The sequence below is a fragment of the Rhinolophus hipposideros genome, assembly GCF_964194185.1.
Source record: "Rhinolophus hipposideros genome assembly, chromosome: 22".
Taxonomy (NCBI): domain Eukaryota; kingdom Metazoa; phylum Chordata; class Mammalia; order Chiroptera; family Rhinolophidae; genus Rhinolophus; species Rhinolophus hipposideros.
Window position 1 is genome coordinate 19169449 of NC_138068.1, and position 15891 is coordinate 19185339.

Consider the following 15891-nt stretch of genomic DNA (forward strand, 5'->3'; position numbering starts at 1 on the left):
ACCTGACATGTCTTTCTGCACGGCTGTGTTAGTTAACACCGGCCACCATCCTAGGCTCTATATGTTCTCCAACAAACATCACTCCCTGACCCTGTCACCTCAGTCAGATTCATCTTATCTCCCTGGATTCCTAGCAAGTTCTATCAGTGTTTCCTTTTTTTCTGCAAATTATTCCCTACTTCCATGATTTTGCCAATGGTTTTCCCTCTGGGTGAAATGCTCTTCCTGTCTTGCTTACCAGGCTAACACATCTTTAAATATCACCTCTCCCAGGAAGTCTTCCCTGAGACACACAGTTGGGCCAGGAGTCTCCTCTTGACTTCTATGGCACTCGTTTCTTCTTTCTAATACATCAGATTTAACATTGAACATTAAGAATATATAGAAGGGCCAGCCAAGCGGTTCAGGTGGTTGGAGCTCCATGCTCCTAACTCTGAAGGCGGCCGGTTCGATTCCCACATGGGCCAGTGGGCTCTCAACCACAAGGTTGCCAGTTCAATTCCTCGAGTCCCGCAAGGGATGGTGGGCTCCGCCCCCTGCAACTAAGATTGAACACGGCACCTTGAGCTGAGCTGGCGCTGAGCTCCCGGATGGCTCAGTTGGTTGGAGCACGTCCTCTCAACCACAAGGTTGCCAGTTCCACTCCCGCAACAGATGGTGGGCTGCGCCCCCTGCTACTAGCGATGGCGGCTGGACCTGGAGCTGAGCTGCGCCCTCCACAACTAAGACTGAAAGGACAACAACTTGACTTGGAAAAAAGTCCTGGAAGTACACACTGTTCTCCAATAAAGTCCTGTTAAAAAAAAAAAAAAGAATATATAGAAAATCCTGAGGGTGGCCAGATGGCTCAGTTGGTTGGAGTGCAAGCTCTGGGCAGCAGGGCTGCCAGTTCGATTCCCACATGGGCCAGTGAGCTGTGCCCTCCTCAACTAGATTGAAGACAGCGAGCTGCCGCTGAGCTTCTGGAGGGGTGGCTGGATGGCTCAGTTGGTTAGAATGCGAGCTCTCAACAACAAGGTTGGTTGTCGGTTCAATTCCCGCATGGGATGATGGGCTGTGCCCCCTGCAACTAAAGACTGAAAACGGCCACTGGACTTGCAGCTGAGCTGCGCCCTCCGCAACTAGACTGAAGGACAACGACTTGGGGCTGATGGGCCCTGGAGAAACACACTGTTCCCCAATGTTCCCCCAAAAAATTTATTTAAAAAATATATAGAAAATCCTGACCCCAATAATTAGAAAATACATGTTCTTTGCAAACACGTGTGCAATGTTTACAAAGCTGGCCATGTTTTAGGCTACAAAGAAAGTCTTAAAAAATACCAAAGAAACAGTATCACACATACATTATTTTTAAAAACCCATAAAGCAGTAATGAAAGATAATAAAATCGCCCATAGGTTTGAAAATTTTAAAATACGTACTTCTAAATAACTCATGTGTTGAGAAAGACACCAAAAGGGAAATGAAAAAATATTTAGAACTCAATGATAATGAAAATAAAATATATCAAAATTTGTGGGATGCAGCTAAAGCAGTATCCAGACACATGGATAGCCTTAACGGCTTCTATTAGAAAAGACAAAAGTAATATAAGTACCCAACTCAAGAAATTAGAAAAAGAACATCAGGAAAAAAATCCAAAAAATGTAGAAGGGAGGTGTGCTGGGGGCATATCAGGATCCCCAGCACAGTCTGGCTCAGGGCTTGGCACTGGAGGGTCGTAGTAAGTGTCAGTTGAATAAATGCTATGGATAGAATGGTTTTGGTTTCTCACTGTTCCATTTTCTGTGTCAGGGTTTCTCAAGTTGGGTTCCCAGACCCACTTCATCAGATCACATGGGCACACCCGAGTCTAAATGGGATGAGATCCCATGACCTACATTTTCTAACACAATCCCGTGTGCACTGACTTGAGACCCCAAGTGAGGGAGGGCAGAGCAGCTTCAGGGAAAAGTGTGAGGTCAGGTTTGTCTGTCCATGGAACCCATCCTCACCTTAGTGACCCTCCTCTCCACTTATGTTTTAATAACCTGCTTCATACTACTTTAGAGAAATCATGTCCCAAATCCAAGCGTCAGTTTACTTGCCTGTAGTATGGGAATAAAGACAGTTATTCCCCTGTACCTCCAAGAGCCTCAGGATTTTTCTTTCCAGCAACTCCTCCCTGAGGCACACTTCCTATTACAGCTTCCTATTACAGGGGTATCACTGCTGGTAAGCTGTCCTTCCTCAAAAGGGCACAGCTCACCTCTTCTGAGTCATTTAAATACAACAGCCCTGGGACAGTGGGCAGGGCTTGTTAGGGTCTCTGTTTTATAGATGAAGAAACTGAGGCTGATTAAGGTTGCCTTCAGGGTGCAAGGTCTTCAATGGCCCCCGGAATTACCTCAGAAGTTCAAACCTCTTCATCCCTACCCCTCTGGATATCGTGGTGTGTGTGTGTATGCGCCTGCATGCTGGGTGAGGGGCCTGGGAGGCCCCCGGCCCCATGCTCTCCAGTTGCTCTCTCTTAGACTTGGGAATATTAGACCTGGACAAGGTCTCAAGCTGGCTGAGTGAGCTCATTAACTGCACTCTTGGGGTACGGAGGGGCAGATGCTGGCCAGAGGTCACCCAACAAGGAGGTCTACCTGGGATTGGAATTCAGGGCTCCAGCCCCCGGGGCCTGGCCTCTTTCCTTGGCATGGAGCTGCCTCCTTCCTCAGTGGGCTGGAGTGCCCGCTGACATGATGCTATTTCAGTGGGGCTGCCAGGATTGCTGTGTTTGCAGGTGGTGACATAGGAGCTGGCAGCAAGCACTGGGCTTGAAGCCTGGGACAAGGCAGGCCTGGGCTCTAACCCCATCAGCCTAGCCAGCTTCAGGGACCCCAGGTACCTTGTGAAGCCTCATCTGGAAAGTGTGAATAATAATATTTGTGCCTGCTTCATGGAACTCACTGAGAGGGTCGCAAGTGATAAGATGTGTGAAGAGCCAGCTCAGAGCCGGGTAACATTCACCAAGCTCCTACTATGCACCAGGGTTAAGAACAGTGGCAATGTGGTCACCAAGGCCAGGCTCTGGGCTAAGGGCTTTAGGCTCATTCATGTAACAGGTATGTACTGAGCACCTACTATGTGTCAGGCAACCAAATCTCGGGGATAAAGCAGAACAGACCAGGTTCCTACGCGTATAGAGGTCACATTCTACAGGGAGACAGACAAAAGAGAAATTGAAGATAATGCAATGTCAGGTAACAATACCTTCTTAGAAACAAATCAGAATGAATTTGATGAATGGTGAAGCATGAGAGTGACGGGTGGCCAGGACAGGCTTTTTGGAAAAGCAGTATCTGGACAGAGGTGAGGGACGATTGACCCTTGGGGATACTTGGGGAAAGAACATTCCAGGCAGAGGAACAGCAGGTACAAAAGTGGGAGTGCAGTTGGTGTGTATGTGTGTGTGTGTGTCAGAGTATGAGAATATATGGGAGTGTGTCAGAGTGTGTGAGTGTGAGTGACTGTGAATGTGTGAATGTCAGTGTGTGTTGGGTGAGGGGCTAAGTGCAAGGGGGACAGTGTGGCAGGAGCAGAGGGAGTGAGGGGGAGTGTGTAAGAGGAGGCACTAATCACGTGGGGTCCTTTGGGCCACAGTAAAGACTGGATCCTCCAAATGAGCTGTCATTATCCTCAGGCCACACAACTAGGGTGGAGGAACCGTGTTCCAACCCAGGCATTCCCTGGCCAGTTCCCACTCTCTTTCCATGTGGCTCCAACAAGTGTCATTGGAACCTGGAGCTGATCTTGAATGAGAAGTATGTCTGTGAAGAGGTCTGTGGACCCTGAGCTTTCAGAAGCTAGAGCCCCATGGATGTGGGAGGTAAGGCAGGTCGAATATGGGTCAGGGAGAAGCCGGGAGGGAAGCCAGAAGGGGTGGCAGAGGCAAGCCACCTGGGGCTGGGGCGGGTGGGGGCGGCCTCTCCATGGAGACAGCATTTGGAAGCACCGCTGGAATTACTCACGGAGGCCCGTGTGCACATGTGTGGGCACCCAGGGCCACGTGCAGACACACAGACCACAGAGCCCACGCAATCATGGCTCATCTCAGAAGCCACTTAATAAAAGACGTCACACGCTAGAGGGGACGAGGGCCATGGAGCTTCTCCGGAGCACGGAGGGAGACAGGCATCCAGGAAGACCAGCAGGGCCCCTGTAGCCTCAGACCCCCGCAGGGCAGAGGCACAGAGCAGCACACCAATCAACCATCCTAGCAGTGTTTCCTATGGCCCTGTTCTGGGTTAGGCCCCATGGAAACCACAAGAAATATGGTCCCTGCTCTTATATTGTCCCTGGGCAACCAGTCAGACCAGTCAGTCTCTCAGGGGCGAGAGACCACAGATGGATAACCATATAGATACATGAAAATGACAGCAGTGATCAGTGCTTGGGAGATGGGGTAGGTGGGTCAAGGAGAGCACTTAAGGAGAGAAAGTCAAACAAGGCTTTCTGGAGAAAGTAAGCTTTGCTCTGAGGTCTGAAAGCTGAGTAGGAAGTGACAGGATGAGATGTGTGTGTGTGTGTGTGTGTGTGTGTGAGAGAGAGAGAGAGAGAGAGAGAGAGAGAGAGAGAGAGAGAGAGAGAGAGAGAGAGAGAATCTACACTGGGAACAACCAGTGCAAAGGCCCTGAGGCTGGACAAAGATTCACAGGTTCAGGGAAACAGAGACAAGGCCAGTGTAGCATGGGGGATGAAGTATGCCACCCAAGCCAGCCCTCCCTGTGTGTGCAGCAGGGCCCAGGGCAAGGCTGTGGGCCGGCGAGCGGGGAGTCCCTGAGCGCCCTCCACAGCTGCCGCAGGCCTGGCTGAGAGACGCACCAGGGTCGGGATGCACTCATTCACCACGTGACTTAGCAGGTCACCTCCCTTGGTTCCTTATCTGAACAATTTAAAGACAACACGTGTCACGTGCCGCAAAGGGAACAGGTTCATAGCAGCTACTGGATAAATGGAGCCTCCCTCCCTTTCCTTCTTCCATCACTAGCTTCTGCCTCAGTCTCTCCCTTTGCTCACCAGCTCCTTTAAGGGCCTGGGACTGCGTCTGTCTCCAGGCTGTGGCTGGAACAAGCTCTAGCCGGTCAGTGCTCCCAGCAGCCAGCCCACCCAGACTTGTCCCCCCAAGTCCCACTGGGCTCTGTCCGCAGTGCCCTCCAGGAGCTCCACCTTTGGAGACTTCCACGGACGGGAGGGGGCAGGGGGAACATGTCCAGAAATCCAGGCTCGCTCTGCCCTCCGAGCTCACCAAGAGGGGCTGGCCTTCCACATACCACAGCTGCCTCCCAAATGCACAACTCTTCCCGGTCCAGCAGCCCTTTCCCCGCCATCTTCACCCTCTGGGAGACGTTGTTATTATTATTTAACAGATGAGGAAGCTCATCGAAAGGAGACCTCTCCAGAGCACGTGGTGAGTAGAGAGATCGGGGTTCTCACTCACATCTCTGACCCCAGAGCCCAGGTGGCACTTTCAAGCCTCCTCAGGCCCTTGACCAGGCCACTGGTCCCCATTCAACACTCCCTCCCTGGTGTATACCCCCTCCCTGTTAGGATTTTAATCACCCTTTCTGCCCTGATGACTCAGCTCTCCAGTCCCACCCCAACTTCACCTCTGAGTTCTTGACCAAAACCAAGCTCCGCAGGAGGCCACACACTCCTTCCTGACCACCCCTGTGCCCTGTTCACAGCCCTCAGCCAGCCTGGCCTCCTCTTCCTTCCTGAGACATGGCGAGCTCTCTCCTGCCTCAGGGACTCTGCCCTCGCTGTTTCCTCCACCAGGAATGCTCTGGCCCAGACTCCCACGTGGCTGCTCCCTCCCTTCATTCAAGGCTCAGCCCCAATGTCACCTCCTCAGACAGGCCTCCCAGACTACCTCTCTATCTAGGTGGTGGCCCTCTCTCACTCCCATGTCACCCAGGTTGGTTTTCTTCAGAGTATCTGTTCATTTATTTTGCTTATTGTTTCTTCTTCCATAGACTGAGAACTTCATGAAAGCTGGGGCTGGGTCCTGTCCATTGCAATATTATGGCACCTGATACAGTGCCTGAAACATACTGTGTTTCCCCGAAAATAAGACCCAGCCGGACCATCAGCTCTAACGTGTCCTTTAGAGCAAAAATTAAAGTAAGACCCGGTCTTATTTTAATATAATATAAGACTGGGTCTTTATAACATAACATAACATAACATAACATAACATAACATAACATAACATAACATAAAACATATCATAATATAACACAATACCAGGTAACATAATATAATATAATATAATATAATATAATATAATATAATATAATATAATATAATATAATATAATACTGGGTATAATATAAGACTGGGTCTTATATTAATTTTTGTTCCAAAAGACGCATTAGAGCTGATGGTCCAGCTAGGTCTTATTTTCGGAGAAACACGGTAGGAGGTGCTTAATAAACATATATTGAATGAATAAACGCATGAATGAATGAGAAAATGAATGAATGAGTGACCAGTGACCCTGAGGATCCATTGCCACCTGGCTGCCTAGCCGGGCATGTGAACCAGGCATCTGAGACTCAACACATTTGAACTGAATTCCAGATCTCATCTGGCAGATTTGTTCCTTCCGTGTCCCACCCGAGTGGCAGCTCCTAGCACCTAAGCTGCATGCTGAGGTCCCCCGGCTCCCCTTCCTGCTCCAACAGCCCCCTTTCCCCTCCGACCCACTGCCAGTTCTAGCAGTTCTGCCTCTGGGCCTTTTCATCCCTGCTGCCTCAGCCCGGGACCTGTCAGGAGGGTCATACAGCCCAGCCCCTTCAGTCCACGCCACATGACCATGCCTCCTAACCCCTCACTGCCTCCACAGTGACCACAGCTGCAGCCCAAACTGCAGCCCAATAACAAGGGTCTTTTGTGACATGACCCAGGTTCCACATTTTCTCCAGCTTCCACTGCCACTGTAAACCCAGGCTTCTGCCACCACGACAGCCTGGGGGCGTCAAGCTTACGGTCCTCAGCAGTTCCCACTAGCAGGAGAGCCTTTCCCTCTCTGTCTGCCGGGCTGCCCACGTCCTGGCACCACGTCCTGGCTCTGCATCGCCTCCTGCGACATGCCCCTGCCTGAGCGTAGCCTCTCCCTTACTCGGCAGGTGTCCACTGCAGCCTAGGCCATCCTACCCTCAGCCTGCATCCTCCAACCAACCACTGATGAGGTTCCGAAGACGTGTCAGACTCTGTTCTACATGCCTTACCTACGTCCTCTCATATCCTCTGCTGGAATTACAGATGAAGGCACAGAGGTTAACTGACCTGCCCAAGGTCACACAGCAACGAGCAGTTAGGATTTGAACCCAGGTCCATCTGACTCTAAAACTGGATTGTGAACTCCTCAGCAGCAGGGATCCTGCCGGGCTTTCTTCCTGTGGGTCTTCCAAGCCCAATGCACAGGGGTGAGCTCAAGAGCAAATGTTCCAAGGGGAAGCATCTGGATAAGAGGGAGGAAATTACAGGAAAAAAGACTTTGGCACAATCTAAGAAAAATCCCAGAGGTGTCAGGAGCTGCCTGAGAGGATGAACTTGAATGCAAGCAGAGGGCAGAGGAGTGCTGGCAGAATGCGAGGAGGGGGTACTGCCCTGGGAAGGGGTGGCATGGAAGACCTCTGAGGTCTCTAACCTACTGGTGAAGGTGGTGTTGGTACAGGGGACCTCTCAGGGGCACAACCCTAAACCACTCCCTTCCTGTCACCCAGGCCCTGAGGCTCACCATGTGAAGTCAGAATGTTCCCAGGAGCCTTTGCAACTTCTCCAAAGGGCAGCCTCAAGCTGCCTCCCTTCCAGGGTGACCTATACTTGAATTGAGATTCTAGACAACCCAAACGGAGCCCCTACAGGCACTGTGACAGGCTGAGGTGAACTGAGAACAGGTCCGGCCCACGTGCTCACAGGGCACTGGTTACGGTGGGGACAGTGTAGCGGCTCCTCTCTGCTGGGGTGAAACTGGGGGCTTTGAACCTCACTGAACCCCATTTCCCAGCCCATGGACTTAGGGGCCACTGTTCATTTGCAAGACAAAGAGACTGGCACTTAGAGATGGGTAGTGACTCATGGGCAGGCAGGCAGGCAGGCACCAGTGGGAAGCTGAGCTTGCTGCCTGCCTCCAGCGCCCTGCCCCTTCCACTCAGCCAGGCTTGGAGGCTGTAGGGAACAGAGTTCCAAGTCTGGTAGGTGCAAGAGAGGGGGCAGCTCTGAAATGCAGGAGCTATGACTTCAATTGGTGACAGCAGACTGTGATGAGGGCTCTGTGGGGTGGATGTGGTTTGAAGTTTTGTGGGCTTCTGAGGATGAATAGAGCTGCTCTGGCCCAGGTCCCTGGGGTTGGTTTTATCATGAAGAACACAGATTTTATAAATATCTCAGCCCTCACCATGGATCACATGGCATGGGGAATTAGCTAGGAGGCAAATTAAGAGGAGGGGGAGGGAGGGTTTGAGCTGTGTTGGCAGCCCATTTGGGGACGCAGAGTTCATGGTCAGAGAAGGTAGGACGAAATGGCTTGTCTACTATCTGCGGCTACTCTCAGGTCACTGGGGCCAAAGCCAGGGCGTGGGGGCAGGTGTTTGAGACAGAACCTTCAGGGCACAATCTGAGTCAGAACCACTGGCCTTTAATTTCGGGAAGAGGTAGTCCTCGGCTGAGTTTCCAGCAGCTATGGGGGAGGGGCTGACCCCAACTATTCATGTCCCCGACTACCAACCGCCTGGGCCAAGATCAGAACTCAGTCTGGGGCCAGGGTCAGGGATTTAGGCCAGGATCAAAGCTGGGGCTCAGTGTGCCTAAAGGACTCCCCAGGTGCATACTTCACCTCTTATACCCGAGTCTAACTTAGGGACAAGCCAGCTCTCTTGCAATGACACACAGGTCTAGGACTCTGCTCTGTGTTGGGGAAGGAGCTGTGATCAGAGAAGTTCAGTGAGACTAAAGCAGAGAGCACAGGAGGCATGCCCCCCCTCCCCAGGGCTGCTATTCTGTGCCTCTGTAAGTCACACCGTGGGAATCAAATATAAGGGGCACCACGTGGAAGGTAGTAGGTGGGTAGTGACCCAACAGGAGGCGAATCAGAACCCAGAGCAGGAGCCACGGTGGGTGGGGGAGAACTAGCCTTGGTCAGGGAGGCAGAAGGCTTGGGTGTGAGGCCTGTTATGTCCCTGCCTCTCTGTGTGACTTCAGTTCATCCCTGCCTTCCCTGAGCCTCAGTTTTTCCGTCATGGGGAGAGCAGTTGATTAACTCAAATCTCTAAGTTCCCTTTATCTGTGAGAGGCCACGATCAGATGCTCCTTCTCCAGGAAGGACCTGGTGAGGATCTCATGACTTCTGCCTTCATCTCCAGGGGTCACGTTTTACTTGGCCTTTGAAGCCCAGGGCAAATACCACTTCCTCCATGAACCTTCTCCCAGCTGAAATTCACTGCCACTTGGTCCAGTTTGCACACACTTCCGAGCCCCCAGTGTGCCCTGCGGGAGGGTGGGTATGGTTCTGGCTGTCTCCCCCACCAGAAGGCCAGGAGCTCAGGCTCCACTACCCACCCCCTGGTGTCCTGGCCCCCAGGGCCCCACTACACCTCAGGTCCTTTGGAGACCAGAGTTGTCACAGCCCCACCATTCCTGTATTTAGTATGGAGTGGCACTGGAGACCTGGTGACTGCACACACGTGGATGATGAATTGCCCTCTTTTCCTTTCAGCAGCACATTGTGAGTCGTGCTACTGCTTATATTTTCCTTTTTCCTTTGTCTACTAGGAAGCTCCGAGGCAAATTTATAGCCTACATTTAGCAAAATATAACCTGAATTATCTCATTCCTGTCTTCATTTTTCTCTTCTCCTAATCCCCTACTTACTTCTTTTTCTTACTCATATAAGGGAATACAAAAAGTGAGGAAGAAAGGGAACAAAGGAATGAAATGAATGGGGGAATCTTCACAGCTTAGACTCACAGCTGTAACTCATAACGAGTAGAGTTCGTATCGAGAGAGGGCTTAGCCCTGACGGCCTCAGCTAAGCCCCTGACTTGGCATTCATTATCTCCTAATATCCCCACCACTCCTGTACAGAAGAGGTGGGTCTGTGTTTTGGATGGGAAAGCAGAGGCTTAGAGAATGGGAATCACTGCCCAGGACACAGGGTGAGAAACAGCCGGAGTTGGGACTTGAACCTCTGATTCCTAAACCAGCCTGCTTAACTAATGTGCTTTCTTACACCCCCACGCCACTCCCACCCCAGAATGCTGGGATCTCCAGTGTGTCCATGGTTGCAAACTTGGGCCCAGTTCCAGGCTTGATTCAGTAGATATTTGTTTTCAAACTTCCCAAAGGAACTTTTAAAACAAACCCTCAGGTAGTGGCCAAATACGTATTACAAATGAGTAAGCCTGGAGCTATCATCAGCAACTTCACAGCCCCAAGGCAAAGCCAGAGCAACTCTACCCACGTGCCCAAGGAGACCTGTCCAAGATTGCTCACAGTGCAGCGAGTGAGAGAGGAGGGCAAGAAATAACCAGTGTCCAACAGTGGGGAAATGGGGACATAATTTTCATCCATCTGTGCTGTGGAATATTATGCAGCCATGAAAAAGAGTGAAGTCTGTGTATGCACGGACCTGAAGAAAACAACAAAACTCCAAACCATAGGATACATGAAAAAAGCAGGCTGCAGATCAACTAAAGTAGGGTTCTATAATATTTATGAGAAAAGCACACAAGGTAAAACATGTTTGCAATTGTAGAGAAAAAGATCTGGGAAGGTCTGATGATTACCACATTTACATCTGTAACCTGGATCCCTCCCCTGAAATCCAGATTCACGCATTCAATTGCCCACTCACCATCTCCCCTTAGACATTTAACAGGCATCTCGGCTGTGATGTGGCCAAACCTGCACTCTGACCCTGCAAACCAGCTCTTATCAGTCTCCCCAACCGAGCAGCTCCACCCTCCTAACCGACCAGACCAAAACCTTGAGTTCAGCCTGCCTTCTCTTTGTCACCCCACAACCAGCCCAGCAGCAAACCCTGTCAACTCAGTTTCTCAGACAGGGGAGGCGATGGTGGTCTTTGCCCTGGCCAGAGCCCACTCGGGTGCTTCTTTCAACTCTGGGCACCTCTCTTGATGAGTTGGCATGGGACAGTGACCATCACGAGAGGCACGGAGAAGTAGTAATCACAGGAACAATGCTAAGAGCTCTCACTTCTTGAGCAACCCCTATGCCCAGGACTTGTCAAGCTCTGAATCATTTGCATCTCTCATGGACCCTGGGAGGCAAAGGACCTATTGTCTCCACTTGAAAAATGAAGCCCAGAGAAGTTGACTTTCTCAGAGTCACATGACTAATAAGTAGGAAAGCAGGTTTTCTAACCCAGTGTGTTCAGCTCAAGCTCAGACGTGCCCCGCTGCCTGTCACAGAAGCCAAGTGGGAACATTGGTGGGAACTAGAGCTTGGGCATTTGGGAGTCTGGGGAGAAGAGTTGAGGGGAAAGGGACATGTCTGCTCTCTGAGGTCAAGGAGGAGAGATTTGTGTTCTGTGGGCACAGGATCTGGGAAGGAAGTGTGTCACGGCGGGGGCAACTTCAGTTCAATGTAAGACAGTAATTTCTAATAATCAGAGCAACCCAAAGGAGTGGACTGTGTGGTCGAAGAGAGTCCCAGCTTCCTAGGTGCCTGACAAGGCGTCATGCGAGCATTCCATTCCTGGCAGCAAAGCAGAGTGGAAAGAGATATTTAAAAAAAAAAGGATTCTGGGTGGTGAACACACAATGGGATTTATAGATGATGTAATAAAGAATTGTACACCTGAAATCTATGTAATTTTACTAACAAATGTCACCCCAATAAATTAAAAAAAAGATAATATCAATTCAAAAAAAAAAGAAGAAGGTGAACAATTAAGAAGCAGGGGAGAGGCCTGTCCATCAGATATTAAACCACAGCAGACAGCTATTTGTGGTGGTTCTCAGTAGCCAGGCAGGACTGACCTCCTAGGGCGCCTTCGGAAATGATGGGGGCATTTTCAGTGTAACAATGACTGGGGTGGGGGAAGGGGAGTGCTTCTACTAGCATTGAATGCCAAGGATTGGATCAGGGCTACTAGAGATCGTACAATGAGAGGGACAGTCCAAGCCAAGACAGAAGCGTCCTACCCCTACTGCCAATACATCTCTGTTGAAAAAACAATGAGGTACAGTAATGAGTGTACAATTGGAATAGACAAAGAGATTAGTGAGACAGAACAGAGTTCCCAGAAATAGGTCCATCACTACATGGGCACTTATACATAAAACAAGGATGGTATTTCAAATCAGCAAGAAAAGGATAAAGTAGTCCATTAATGCTGTTGGGACAACGGGCTTTCTGTATAAAAATAAAACTAGATCCCTACTTCATACCACATGCAAAAATAAAATTTCAGGTAGATTAAAGACTTAATATGAAACATAAGAGAAAACAACCTTTTTAAAATTATTTGAAGGAAATATAGTGTATTTTTATAACCTTGGGTGGGAAAAGCCTTCTTAAACAAGTTGCAAAGAAGTAAAAGCAAATAAAAGGAAACATGAGGTGTTACTACACCCCCAAATTAAACTTCTGAATGAGAAAGACACAAAATGAAAACACAAGCAATGCACGTGGAGGAAATATTTGCAACGGACATAACAAGGACTAATATCCACACATAAAAACATATTTAACAAATTAATAAGAAAAAGATAAGTGACCGATAAAAAAATTGGGCAAATACGTGAAAGGGCATTTTGCAAAAGAGGCAATTCAGATGATCATTAAACATATAATGAAGCTCAGCCTTTCTAATAGTTGGGTTATGCTAATGAACATGAGATGCTTTCGCCCAGCAGATTGGCAAAATTAAAGAGGGATAAATCAACTAATGGTGAGGTACTGAGCTAATGGGAACTCAGATATATCACCAACAGGAGCGCAAAGTGGCATAACTGCCTTGGAGAGCAATTTGGCAATGTTTGTTAAAACAGAAAATCTTGCTTCTAGAGAAACACTAATGCACGTGCACGAGGAAGTTCATTGGAACACTGCTTATGGTGAAGAACTGGAACCATTAAAATGTCCGCAAGCAAGAGGATGGACAAAATGTGTTGTCAACATACAATGGAATACTGCTCAGCAGAGAAACGAATGAAGTACAGCTACACTTGTGCTTGGCTAGATATCAAACACATGATCTGTGAAAAAAGCAACATGCAAAGATAATTAATTTCTTATGATATAATTTATCTAAGAAAACCCTTCAAATGACTCTCCTGAGCCTGCGTGTGTGAAAGTTCCCTCTAGCTGAAAAACCTTGCAGCCAGCCCGCCTGCCCTCCCTCCCTCCTTTCCTTCATTCCCTCTCTTCTTCACACATGCTTGCTCCGTGAGGACGGCGCTGGAGATGAGGCCATGGCCCCAAGAGGTACCCCTGCCATGAACAGCACTCCCTATGATTCCGGCTCCAGAATGACCTCTGACCCTAGCCCCACACTAAGCCCTCACCTCAGACCCTGCGTTCCATCATCTCTCAGGGCGTGTGACATGGGTATGGTCCTGTGTCCTGGCTGCACAGGCTGCTGAAAGCTTCACAGGAGTGTGGATGAGGCAGGCTTATGCCTCGTAAAGTGCATGTGGGAGCGGGGGTTCTGTGGCTGAAGCAGCCTCAGCTTACGAGGCTGGCTGGTGGTGCTCAGTACCCTGCTTTCCTTCCCCCTGCTCTTCCCCATCAGCTGCCACCTTTCCCTCCTTTCCTCCTTCACTTTGCTTTAGTGCCAGGCCTTGGAGCCAGGGTAAGGGGTGTGTGTGTGTGGGGGGGGCGCGTGGTTGGTGCAGCCAAATCTCTGGGCCCAGGGGCTAAGGTCTCCTGGGCTGGGGAGTCAGCTCTCTAAGGTCACAGGTGACCACAAGAGCAGGTGGCTACCTCCTCCCCAAAGTCCAACAGCCGCCAAGGGGAGTAGTCATGATTACATCCAGGCCTCATGTGGTCACAACAGGGCCCTGGAGAGAGCGTGGCCCAGGACAGCCTAATTGGGCATGATGGCAGCCCTGTGAGGCACACTAAGCTTGGAGCTGTTAGGGTGGCTGGTGAAGGAACAGCCAGTGCTGGCCTGGCCCCCGACCCCCACAGGGACACTTGGCTCTGGGGCTTGAGTCTGCCTTCCTGAAGATATGTCTGTCAGCTGGGGCTGCCAGGTGCTGCCCCTGCCTGGCTGCCAGTCCCGCTGGGAAGTGGCACTGGTGGCTCAGGGTGGCAGTTCTAGGCTCTTCTCTGTATCTACTGATACTTGGTATGCCACCTTGGGGGGGGGGCTTCCCTCCATTCTCTGGGTCTTATTTCTACTAACAACAACGAACCTGTTGGCCCTTTCCCACCCACTATCTATTCTGATCCTCAAAACAACCCTGCAGGGCAGCGATTCCAATGTCTTTCCGCTCTGCTAGAGATGGGAAAACTGGTCCAGAGAGGGTAAGTGATTTCTATGAAGCCACACAGCTCACAGATGGCAGATCCAGGATTGGAATTTCAGGCCTCTTTGACACCTAGCCCCTGTTTGTGACACAACACCAATTTCTCATCTCCCTGAAGCCTAGCCAGTGGTGAGGGGAGAGTGGCAGTGCCACAGTCCTGGGAGAGGAAAGATGCTAATGATAGCCAAATCCAGTCTGAGTCCTGCTGTAGACACATCACACCCCTTCTCTGGGCTGTACCCAATGACACCCAGGATTCTTCCCAGCCTTGATGTCCACGTCTGTGGTTTCTGGTCTTTAAGGCTTTCTCAACTCCATCACTTTCTAGCTAAGTGATCTTGGGAAGCCTTGTCTCTCCTTCCATATCTACAGATATGGAACAAGGAACCAGTTACTCCTCTCACTGTGCTTGTGGAGGTCGACTGCTCAGGTTTTTCAAGTGGCCAGCACAGGGCCTGGCACACAGCACGTGCTCACTGAATGGGCATTCTCTTGTTTTCTGTACCACCCCTGAGCCCCATGCACCCTTTCAGGTCTGGCTCAAATCTCACACCTTTCCGGAAACCCCATGAGATCCTAGGAGCCTATGTGTAACAACTCCCGCATGCCTTCCTCTTTCTGTAAGACAGCCCATCCCTGCATCCGTTTACAAAGCTTGACTCCACCCATCGGTTTGTGTAATGCTTACCAACAACTTTCCTATTACGACTAAGGAAACTGAGAGATATAGAGTTCTCAGGTCACTCAAATTCTCTAAGCTTCAGTTTGCTCACATTTAAAACTAGTCCCATCCAGAGAAGAGGTGTGGCCTGCTGGGTGCATACATATCAGTACCATGCGTACAGGCTGATGTTTAGAAATAAATGGCATAATACATTAAAACTTCTTAAAAGGGTGTCTAGACAATAACATGGGCCCTCACTCTATCTCAGATATTGCTTGGATTTGCTCAATCCCAGGGCCAAAGCCTCTGACCTCCAAGCCGGGTTCCCCAAAACCCAAAGTCCTGGAAATGATTCATGAGAACTCTGAAGGCAGAACCATGGACAGCACCCCCAGAGGCTGGGACGAATCCAAGCCCTCTCTTCAGCACCACGGACAACGCCCCTGCAATCAACACCAGGGACAGGGCCACCGCTTGTGAGCACTCAAACCGCCCCATGCCAAGGTCGGTGTCAAAATCCCCTCCTCCCACGCTGGGGTGGCACTGAAAGTCTCTATTTCCAGCTAGTTACCTGCTCGCTATTTGTAACTCCCAGAATGGGCCACTTCCATTTCTATTTCCATTTGCAGTCTTTTATTTCGAAGGCTCATTTTCCTGTTTTTCACCCAGTGATTGGGGTACCTCAGGGAGGCTTTC

The 15891-nt window shown here is 50.0% G+C and overlaps 1 protein-coding gene across 4 annotated transcripts in view; it reads right to left on the reverse strand.

Annotated features, from left to right (window-relative positions):
• DLGAP4 (DLG associated protein 4) overlaps positions 1 to 15891 on the reverse strand; it is a 190548-nt gene that overhangs the window by 107120 nt on the left and 67537 nt on the right. The gene's annotated exons all lie outside the window — the stretch shown is intronic.